A 12,257-nucleotide genomic window follows, 5' to 3' on the forward strand; every position below is an offset into this window, starting at 1 on the left:
TAGAAAGAATAAAAGTTCATTAATTCAGTCATTCAGTCATTTACTTAAAACAGAGATATCCTAAAGATGCTTGTTTTTTGTTTTTTTAAAGATTTTATTTATTTGAAAGACAGAAATCACAAGTAGGCAGAGAGGCAAGCAGAGAGAGAGAGGGGGAAGCAGGCTCCCCACTGAGCAGAGAGCCCTATGTGGGGCTCTATCCCAGGACCCTGGGATCATGACTTGAGCCAAAGGCAGAGGCTTTAACCCACTGAGCCACCCAGGCGCCCCTCTCTGGGTTTTTTTATGTGATTAAATTTTCCAGGATGAAGGGAAATGATACTGGATGGAAATTCTGGTCCCCCAAAAGAACTCAAGAGTCTTAGAAACAGTAAATATCTGGGTAAATTAAAATGTATTTTTAGGAGTTTGTTTTTATTTTTTTAATTTAATTTATCATATATGTGACCATTTAAAGGAAAAATCATAACCCAATTGCCTTGTACAATTAAAATCACATGTACAAGTAATACAGGAAACAACTAGAAAAAAAGAATAGGGTGTGGTAATGGAAACTATATGGTTGTAAGTTTTCAAATTTTTATTTATTTATTTAAGATTTATTTATGTATTTTAGAGAGAGAGCGCAAGTGGGAGGGGCAGAGAGAGAGGGAGAATCTCAAGCAGAGCCCAGAACCCCATGCAGCACTTAGGCTCATGACTCTAAGATCATGATCTGACCCCAAACCAAGAGTTGAACGCTTGACTGACTGAGCCCCCCAGGTGCCCCTAAGGTTTCATACTTTAATGGGAAGGGACATCACAGAAGCCTGTGAAGATACTGTAATCCCTACAGGAACTACTAAAAATAATAATGGAAAGGAGCACAGCTAAAAGCTAATAGGAAAATTTAAAACAAATATTTAAAAGTATTTAAGTAGTCTGTGAAACAGAAGGAAAAGAAAATCAGTGGAAAACAAGGCGACAAACACAAAGCAAATAATAAAACGGTGAGACAAATCCAAACATATCAGTAATTACTAATGTAATTCAGTCTAAACCAGTGGCCAACAATTTATGGAGCCCAGGGTCAATCTGGCCCAATGCCTGTTTTAGAAAATAAGGTCTTACTGGATCACAGCTGCACCCATTCATTTATATACTGTCTACTGCTGCTTTCCCTCTCTTTACTCTTTTTACAACTCTTTACAAACTAAATGGCCCGTGAAGTCTGAAATATTTCCCATTTGGCTCTTAAAGAAAAAACTGTCCAATCCTCATCTAAGCCCCCTGATTAAAAGGCAGAGATCATTAGAATAGATAAGACAAACTCTATGCTTTCACAAGAGACATATTTCATATATGAAGAAACGGGATAAGGGTAAATGGTTAGAGACAGGTTTACCATGCACACTGTAGATTTCAAGACAGAATATTATCAGAGCTGAAGAAGGACATTTCTTAATTTTCAACAGCCATCTCTCAGCAATTGACCAAGGGCAGTTAAAAAAAAAAAAAAAACAGTAAAAACAGAAGATCCGAATTACACTCTCGAACACCTTGACCTGTCTGATACTTAGTATATGACATCCAACTGCTGGATTCACAATTCTCTACGTCCACATGGCACAGTCCCCAGGACAGACCAGATGTTAGGCCAAAACAATTTTCAGTAAATTTTAAAAGATAGGAATCAGTGTCCGAGCTAAGTCCCGCAGTCCAATAACTCAACAAAACGAATCCAGAAACAACCACAGAAGGAAGTTTGGAAGTGAATCCTCCCCTGCTTGAGCCTTCAGATATGATCACAGACCCGGCTGATACCTTGACTGCACAGCCTTTTGCAAAAGACCCTGAGATAGAGGATCCAGTTAAGCCGTGTTCAGACTCCTGGCCCTGGGGTAATAAATTCGTGTTGTTTTAAGCCTGCTAAGTTTTCGGGGGGATTCATTACATAGCAATGGATAACTAAGACATCCAACATCCAACAGACTGCCTTGAGAGTTTCCAGGCAGTGGCACAGAGTTAGGGAATCCGTACATAAGAACTGACCGGATGGGGATCATGTGGCTGGAGTTTGCAGAACAGAGTACTAAGAAAGGAGACACATGTAGAGAGAACTCTGGAGATCTGCAGAGGGGCCCCCTTGTTAGCAAGACACAGATCACCACATGCCTATGAGGAAACTACTCAAAGCCAGGAAAAGAAGTACTTACCAGTATATTAGTGGTAACAGTGCTCAGAGCTCAAACACGGCCCATTCTGACAGTCATACTAGAAAACTGCATGTTACATGAAACACTGGGTAGAAAGCACAGAACAGTCATGTTATATGAAGGGATAAATAGCTTCTGGCTGAGAACTGTTTTGGTCCCACTTAACAAATCTTTTTTTTTTTTTTTTTTTTTTTTTAAGATTTTATTTATTTGTTAGAGAGAGATAGCACGCAAGCACAGGCAGACAGAGTGGCAGGCTAGAGGCAGTGAGCCTGATGTGGGACTCGATCCCGGGACGATCCCAGGATCACGACCTGAGCCGAAGGCAGCCGCTTAACCAATTGAGCCACCCAGGCGTCCCCCACTTAACAAATCTTAAATGCAAGGACCTGAAAGGATCAAAGTGTTTCCAAGAAACTTAACTGCATCTCAGATAAAAGCTCATAAATATTTTTAGGAACACAAAAATACCTAGCACCCAAAAAGATAAAATTCGTGCTGTCTGGCATCCAAACAAAGATTACTGGGGGGAAAAAAAGAAAAAAAGACTGAAAAAGAATCAGTCAATAAGAACCAATCTGAAAAAACACGTGAGAATTATAATCGATAGAGCTACATTCCACGTGTCCAAAATAAGTAGAGAATAGCGGGCAAAATTTTTTTAAAAAGGCTCAAAATGAACTCAGAGATAAAGACTAAAATGATCAAGATGAAAAAGGCACTGGTGGGTGTAAGGGCCTGCCCCTCCCAGAGGAACTTACTTGTAAACCCCGGATGTAGGGGCGGGGCAGGCCGGATGAAGACATCCAATCAGTGGGGCGCGCGTATATCCACTAGGGTGAATTGAAATTCAATTGGCCACCTGTGTGTGTGTGGGGCTCAACCACCCCCATAAAGGTTGGTCTGCGAGGCTGTCTGGGACAGGAGAGCTGTCAGAGGAAGAAGGGAGAAGGAGAGTTGGCGCGAGCAGAAGAGGAAACAAGGAGAGTTGGCGCGAGCAGAAGAGGAAGCAGTAGAAAGAGGAGAGTCGGAGGAAGCAGAAGAGGAAGCAGAAGGAGGAGAGTCGGCGGGAACAGAAGGAGAGCTGTTAAGAGCTGTTGTAGCTTTTCTCAGAGCTTTAAGAGCCGCTGGCGGCCCTGACGCCGGGAACCGGGCCCTGGGCAGCGGCGCTGTGGGGAACGGCCTAGCCGCCAGCAGCCTCGCCACCACAGAGGAGCGGCCCCGCCGCCGGTGCTTCGAGGGGCCTAGCTGGCCTGAGCCTTGGCCCTGCTCTGAGCGGTCTCGCCACCCAGAATTGTGCCGCCCCCTCCCTGTGAGGGGCCTAGCTGTGGCGGTGTGATTCCGGGGAGCGGCGTTGTCGGCGAGCGGCATCCTTCTGGGAGCAGCTTCCTCTGGAGTGGCTTCTTGGGAGCAACTTAAACCGGGGAGTGGCCTCATCTGCAGAGCAGCCTCGTCAGGAGCGGCTGCCATGGGAGTGGCTTTGTCAGGGTCACCGTCATTTTTCGTAAGAGACAGCTGTGACCGGTCAGTGAAATTTGATACTTGGTGTGAAATAAAGCGGTTTGATTTTTGCTTTATATCAGTCTCATTCCTTTGATCACGGACCTTCATAGTGGGTTAATGGCAAATCAGACATTGCAAAGTAAAGATTGGTGAACTTGAAAACCTATATATATAATCTTTTCAAAAGAATGAGTTATCAGTGAGCTGGGTGCAAATATTTGTGCAGTTGAAATATACAGATTGGGGGAATGGAGCAGGGAAAAAACACTGGAAGAAATAGTAGCTAAAAACTACAAATTTGATGAAAACTCTAGACCTACAAACCCAAGAAGCCCAAAAAATTCTAAGCACAGAAACCTGGAGAAAACGGAATCTATGTAATAATCAAATCAGTCTGAACTAGTGACAAAGAAAATCTTAAAATCCGCCAAAGAGGAAAATGACCCATTACAAATAGAAGAACACAGACAACACATCAGAAACCAAGCAATCTAGAAGACTGGAGCAACCCCTTTAAAGCACTTACAGAAAGAAAAAATGTCACCTCAGAATTTTATAGAGAGGAAATACCTCTCAAAAATGAAAATAAGATGTGCACCTGGGTGGCTCAGTTGGTTAAGGTTTGTCTTCAGCTCAGGTCACGATCCTAGGATTCTGGGATCGAGTCCTGGGTTGGGCTCCCTGTGTGTCTCCCTCTGCAGTACCCAATACATAAAACCTTTTTTTTTTTTTTTTTTTTTAATAACTAACTGGTCTGAGCTCATCACAGAATAAAACTCAAACCAGCACTTAAGTTCAAACCAGTTTGCTTTTCAAAACCCGGCTGAATGAAAACTTACGTTCATGGGAAAACCTATACATGAGCATTTGGAGCAGAACAATTCATAATGACCCCAAATTGGAAAAACGATCCAAATGTTCTTTAATGGGTTAACAGATTAAAACAACACCAAGAGTGGCATATCTGTTTAGGGGAATGTTACTGAGCAATAAGGAACTCACACAAAACAAAGCAATCTCCAAGGCATGGTGCTGAGCGACAGTTGCCAGTCCCAAAATGTTATAGGTGTAAATTTCCGTGTATATGACAACCCGGAAAAGACAAACGAGAGATGGAACCAGTCCGTGGCTGTCCGCGGTTAAGAGTGGGAGAAAGGTGTGAATATAATAATAGAAGAGCAGGAGGCCGGTTTCTGGAGTCAACGAAACAGCTCTGCCTCCTGGTTGTGGCGGTGGTTGCCTATTCTCTACAGTTTAGAACTGTACACCCGTCTCCTACCAGTTTTACTGTCTGACACCTTTGAAACTAAACAAACCAGGCCCTTTTCATTAAGCCACGATGGATAAAAGGCTGGCGTGGGAGAAGGGGTCACGGTGAGTGACACAGGAGCGGCTCTCCTCCCAGTTCCCAGTTCTGCCTGTGCTCCCTACGGACCCACAGGCCAGGGGGCCTTCCTCCCACCTGCTCCTACAAATGTCCCTCCCTGTGCGCTCTAGAGGGAAGGGAAAGCTGCGCGTCCTCACAGCCCGGCTGCACCTCGGCCCCTGTTCTGTACAGAGAAATGTTTTTGTGGTTTGTCTCATAGAACCGACCTCCTGGACTTGCAGGTACACAGGAAGGCTCAAGAATGCGGTTTGTGAGATTCGGGGTGTGTGAATAACCTTGGGAGTTACATGATCTGGCCTCCAGGTCGGAACTGGCCCTTCTGCTCCGAACACCAAGAGCTACAAATCTTGGCTCGCGTCCCCTCCTAGGGAGGCCGGCCCTGCAGGGCAGCATCCAGGAGTGGGGGCAGACACACAGCCCGGCTCCTTGATGACACAGAAACATGAGAACCTGGAAAGGCAACTCGCTGCAAACTGCACGTCGGCGAACAAATGTTTCACTTCAGACCCCGTCACTCACCCTGTGAATGTGGCCCCTATGGTGACGATGAGTCGAAGTCTCCGCCGAGGGAGGGACGCTTCGTCCAGGCCTCAGTCAGGACCGCAGCCCGGCCGTGTCCACGGGGCTTCCCTGGCCGATGCGGCTGCACGTGCGAGGACCCGATCCGATGTAACTGTCTTACCCTCCTTCACTGCTTACTAGTGCTCCCATCTGTGTGCAGAACACCCCCGCGTCCCACCGGGTCACTGTCTCACCTCTCTCCCCCTGCAAAGTCGTCGCCGCCACCCTGGGGTGCTACGGCTGCCGGGCCATCCCGCGGGCTCCGCAGCGGCGCCACCGCTGTCGGCTCCCCTAGTGGCCTTCCCTGCGGACACCCGCCTCCATGCGGCCTCTGGACCCCAGGCCGGACCCCGTCACGCTCCGGGGAACGCCGAGCGCCGGGCTCTGAGGCCGAGCATCCTCCGAGACGCACCGCAGACCCGCGGCCTGCAGGGGCGTCCGCACCCCGACCCCCGCACTGCTCGAGGACAATAGCAGCCGCCCCTGAGAATGTGACTCCTCGCCCCTTCCGACAGTAAGGCCCTGCGAAACTTCGGGACCTGCGAGGCCTGACCCACCGGCCCTGCGCTGCGTCACTAACTACCCGGTCCCGATCCCAGTCCCGGAGGATCTACGGTTCTGAGGCTCTTGGCCGGGTGGGACCGGCTTCCGCGGGGACATTTCCAGCAACGTCTGCGGCAACGCGGACTAGGGGAGGGGGCGGGGCTAGGGCGGTCCACGTGACTCCAGCTGGGCGGGGCTTCGGGGCTTTGGCTGGTCTTGGTCTCTAAGACGCCGCCGCAGCGTCTGCCGAAGGGCCTCAGTGTTGCAGCACTGACTTCTCTAGCCAGCAAAGGAGAAAGGCAGGTTCCTGCCATCTTTTCTCGTCATATGTTCAAACACTAATGAAAGATCGGAGAGCCACAGGAAAATCAAACTCCTTTATTTCCGGAGAGCGAAAGACAGTGACTGTTAAACACGTAGAGGGTGCTAGGCACCTCTGCTAAGCACCTTCCATGTATTATTCCATTTGCAAAAGCAAAACTCGGTTGGGCCATAGACCAGACTCAGATGACACAGATAGAGCCTGCTGCAAAGTTAACAGCAAATCTTTCTCCCAAAATCATACTGCAGCTGTAAAGTTTAACCAACATCCTCTTTGAATAATTACTGCTTTCTTATCAATGCTATCTTTGCCTTGCTACTCCCAAGGCAAAAATTTTTTTTAAAGAGAAATCTTTGCTAAAATCAGAGACTGTCAGAAACTGTCTGACATCATTGTGAGGATAAGAAAATGTCCCACTCTTGGGAGGATCAGAGCCATCTTCAACGGAAACAATCTCTCTTCCCAGCTAGTTGTAGAGCTTCATGTACAGCATTTTCACACACAACGTGTCCCATTTATAGTAACCTTGAGATTTCAAAGACAGATCAGGACCCTGAGACTACTTTTTAATTCAGACCTGCTGGGGCTCCTGGGTGGCTCCATTGTTGTGCTATGGGCCCTACTACTTGCCCAAGATAGGGCACGCTTCAAGTTTCACAACTAGCAAATGGCAAAACTAGGATTAGAGTCTGTGTCTAATCCCAGTCCAGTTATTTTCCTACGCTACCTACTGTGGTATTTGTGTATGTATGTATGTGTGTATGTGTGTGTGTGTGTGTGTGAGAGAGAGAGAGAGAGAGATGTAGATTCTAGCTCATCTACCTGACCTTTTATAGCTTCAGTTATTTACCAATGACAATATCTCTGAGTTCCAAATACAGTCATATTTCAGATGGAAACTGTCAGATTGCATCCCTTGGTAAGGTATGGCCTTGATGCTAGTTGTTCATTCTGACAGTGACAAATGTGAGGAAAGGGGCCTAGCTCTGAGAAGCACATTGGTAGTTGGAAGAAGTCAGTACTGAGCAGAAAAGTGCAGTGCCTGGTGCTGAATTGAGTGCTTATGGTCTACATTTCCGACAATGTCCTCGGCTCTTGTTCCTTCCTAAATAGACAACCTGAGAAGCAACATCAGTGGATTTGTCTGATTGTCTCTCCACACTTCCTGAGACTTCTATCCTTATATCTAAGCAAGCCTCTCACAACCCTTTGGTTACGAATGGGCAGAACTCGGCATTCTCCTTTGGTGCATTTCCGAGATGATTCATGTGGTTCCTTCCATAGGTTGTTAGGAAGATGAAATGTATTACTGATGTGATGCTGCTAAGAACCCAGCCTGGCAAATGACACAGGGAGCCTCTCAAAGAAATTGGGAACAGTTACGAGCAAGTCAAATAGAACTCAGAATTAAATATGTAGAACATTAATGCTCTTCAATGAAAAACTGCCACAAAGATTCAAATAAAGTAAAATTGGAAAAAGACAGGCAATTCTATCTGGAAAAATTAAAAACTAGAAAATCATTGTCAAAATAAGCTGGGAAAGATTAAAGTCCATGATCTTCAATGATGCAGCAAGACAGGGAAATATATACATATATGGGGGTGTATGATGAGTTTGCGGAGAGAAATAGATGCGTCTGAGCTTGAATGTGGATCCTGTAGATTCACAAATCTAAATAGAGAGCTAGGTTTACAAACTTCTCAGGAATGTACACATACTGTAAAGAAAAAATATATGACCTTAAAGAGAAATAATAGAAATTAATGGTCTATTCGCATAACATTTTTTCAAATATTTTTTGAAAGTATTTTAAGTATACAGGTGAATGACTGACAACTGTAGACACTTGAGTAACCACAGCCCCAGTCATGATACAGAACATGTCTGTCCCCCCAGAAAGTTCCCCTGTGCTCCCTTGCAGGCAGTATCCCTGTGTACAACATTTTAATTATTTCCCATTAGGTAGATGAAATCAGAAATTTTTTTATTAAAAACATATTTGAATCGTTAATTCTATAATAAAAATTTACATACTACTTTGTTTGAAGTTATGTCTCTTGGCATTTGTTAACTTACTTTGATTGATTTTGCAAACAAAAAATAGCCTTATTGACTTTTAGGTACTCAACCTGTCCCAGGGGCCAGTTGTTAGCATTGTACCAAGATCACCCTCATGTCATTAACCCATCAGTGGACAGATTAAATGGAAGTTAATGGAAGTTTAAACCTGTGTTTTCCATGTAATCTTACTCAATACTGACTTAAAGATTTAAACAAGTAACTTCTGTACACTGCCACTATTTCTGATCTTGATGCTCGGTTGTATTGTAACTGTTGCCATACAATTTAGAGTATATTTTAAGTTGTATTTGTACTTACACTGATTAACAGCCAACTCAAACTAGATAAAAGTGAATTTGCGGGGAGAGGAATCAAGTTTCACAGTTTCATCGTGTTTTGGTCATTTCTGGTTTCTTCCTCCTCTGCTGTGGGATTTCTCAAGGGAACTTGGATTTACTATCATCTTATTTTCTGACCTAAGCCCAATCTACTAAAGTGAGGTGACCTCATTTAATATGGATAATTAGGTTCACTCATGAAGCATGATAACATAGTGCTCTTTTAAAAAGATTGTATTTATTTAATAGAGAGAGGATGCATGTGCACAAGTTGTGGGAGCAAGGGTCAGCTGGAGTGGGAAAAACAGACTTCCCAGTGGGCAGGGAGCCTGATGTGGGGCTCGATCCCAGGACCCCGAGATCACCATCCACTTCAAAGGCAGATGCCCAGCCGACTGAGCCAGCCACGTGCTCCAGCATGGTGCTTTTAAAACCAAGTGCCAAGTAATAAGGAATAGGCTCAGAGGTATAGTATCTGCATGTCTTTCCGGATCCTCTACTTCTGCATTGGTATGTTCAGAGGCGAGAAAATAAACTTCAAAAAGTACATGTCTATATCCTGTAGAAATGTATTCTTATGAAACACATCTTGAAAATCGTTCTCTTCCCATCTGTCTTTCCTCCTTGGAAAAAGTCTTATGCTGTTGGGGATGAGGAAGTGAAGAGAAGCCTAGTGAGGAAGTGAACAGCTCTGTTAAAGGGTTCAGTTATTTAAAAGGTGTCCCTTTGCTTCTATCGGTCCTCTGGAATCCTCTCTGTCACCGCCGAGAGGGCGTACGTGATAGATACTTGGATTCTTAGCTTCTCTGTATAGAACTTGTGGATATAGAATTTGGGGTGGTCTTCCAATGAAAACATTTTCTCCATCCTTATTTGGGAGTTTCTATTTCCATTTGAGGCACTATTCTTTTTTAAATTTTCATTATTAAAGTATAGCTGACATTCAAGGTTTTATTAGTCTCAGGGATACAACATAGTAATTCAATAATTCTATATATCACACAGTGCTCACTACCTTAAGAGAGGTTGCCAGCTGTCACCATACGACATTAGTACAGTATTTTTTACTATATTCCCTGTGTTGGACTTTTTATCTCCATGACTTACTGGTTTTATAGGGGAATTCCTGTTTTTTAAGGTTTCAGGAAGTTTCTGAAGATGAGGACATAAAAAGACTGACCAAAAATGTGTTAATGAAAGATAGAAGCATTACATGGAGTATCTGTAAGAAACACTGACAAAAAGTTGAAATATCAGAACCACACAATATCTGTCCTCGAGTATCTTACAAAACTTACTTGGTAGTGTCTTGCGCACAGCATTAGCTTGCTGGCTTTTCATGTCAAGTGTCATGTCAAGTCTTAAACTTTCCTTGTATTCGAGCGAAGCCTTTGATCTCAGGGGATGACTGATGTTTACCTGAAGTCAATACATTTATCACATTCACAGAATTTCTAGGGAGTGTGAGTTATCCGATGCTGAAAAGGATTCTACCCTGGGGGTGTGACGCGAGCAAAACCCCTGCGTCCCGCCAGGAGGTCGCAACGTGTAAAGAAGAGATAGAGAGATGGATATGATATGATGTAACTCACTTGATCTTTATTGGGATGAGGTCCACACCACTATCGTGGTCCGGTCACGGTCCGCTGAAGTTGTCACGGAGAAGGAGACATCACCTCACAATCTAGACAGAGAGGTCACCGCAGAAGTTGAGATTGAGAACCAGCGAGTGGTCGGCAACGAAACTGTCAGGGCGTCGGTAACACCGGCGATGATGTTCTCCTGACAGGGAACTCGCTTCACCTCCGTCCAACCGGATGCCTCTTTATATACTGTGCTAAGTCTCCTTCATAAGCACATTACATCACTTATTTTTCTCATGCTTACACACCAAAAACACACACGTCGAAAACATGTTTTGGTCTACGATATTTTGCATAAGTTAAAAATATTTACAACCTGTTACTCTGCGCTAATCTTATCACTACACGCATATGGTCTAGGCTTACTTGCTATGTGGTTAGTTTGCAATTTGTTCCTGTTTTTCATTTAGTAGGGGTTTGCACTTACTATATATTATTTATTTATTCATTTATTTATTACACTTTATTTATTAAAGGTTCGTACTCATTACAGGGTGCCAGGGTCGTGTGGTCACTCTTGGTTTCAGCTCATGATGTCAGGGTCCAAGGATCAGGCCACATGAGGCTCTATGCCCAGCTTGAAGTCTGCTTGAGAGTCTCTCTCTCTCTCTCTCTCTGTTGTTCCTTCTCTCTCTCTCTTTCTAAAATAAATAAGTCTTGGAACGTCTGGGTGGCTCAGTTGGTTAAGCCGCTGCCTTCGGCTCAGGTCATGATTCCAAGGTCCTGGGATCGAGTCCCATATCGGGCTCCTTGCTCGGCGGGGAGCCTGCTTCTCTCGTCACTGCCTCTGCCTGCCTCTCTGCCTGCTTGTGTGTACTCTCTCTCTCTCTATCTCTGGCAAATAAATAAAAATCTTTAAAAAATAAAATAAATAAGTCTTTATTTAAAAAAGGATTGTATGCTAGCTTTTGCAGACTGATTATGTCCGTAAGGTCTTTCTGCAGTGGGCAGTCTTCTGATTTTTGGTGAGACTTGTGCTCTGGGTAAAGATTTTGCCACATTCACCACTTTGGTATGGTTTTTCTCTGGTATAGGTTGTCTGATGTGTGATAGGGTGTCAACTCTGGCTGAAGGCTTTCCCACACAGGCTACATTCATAGGGTCTCTATCCAGTATTTTTTCTCATGTTTGGCAATATTGGAACTCTGGCTGGGGCGCCTGGGTGGCTCAGTTGGTTAAGCATCTGCCTTCACCACAGGTCATGATTCCAGGGTCCTGGAATCGAGTCCCACATCCCCAAATCAGGCACCTTGCTCAGTGGTGAGTCTGCTCCTTCTGTCCCTCCCCCGATGTGTTCTCTTTCTCTCAAATAAGTAAGTAAAATCTTTTTAAAAAAAAAAAAGAAGTAAGAGGCCTTTAAAGTGAGAAAAAACTTCTAATTTATCCAGGAGGTGAGAACTGGATAGTACAAGGCATCTCGGGGTCTGAGGGGTGACCTTGAGGGCTCTGTTTGGGAGGAAAAACAAACAAACAGTAGCTTCAAGAAGGACTGAGAATCCCATCAGTCTGGTGGCAGAACTGGCTCTTAATATGTTGTCTACTTATTTTGCTGACTCTTCTCTTTTCCCTTCTGTTGCGTAGTCCACGGGAATACACATTTCTGTTCAACTGTGTACACTGAATAGGACCTAGTAAACAGGAGCACATACTAAACACATAAATGAATGGATGATTGCCTTTCCTTTATTTTCTTAAGCTTAT

Source organism: Mustela nigripes, chromosome 5, assembly GCF_022355385.1.
Source record: "Mustela nigripes isolate SB6536 chromosome 5, MUSNIG.SB6536, whole genome shotgun sequence".
NCBI classification, from domain to species: Eukaryota; Metazoa; Chordata; class Mammalia; order Carnivora; family Mustelidae; genus Mustela; species Mustela nigripes.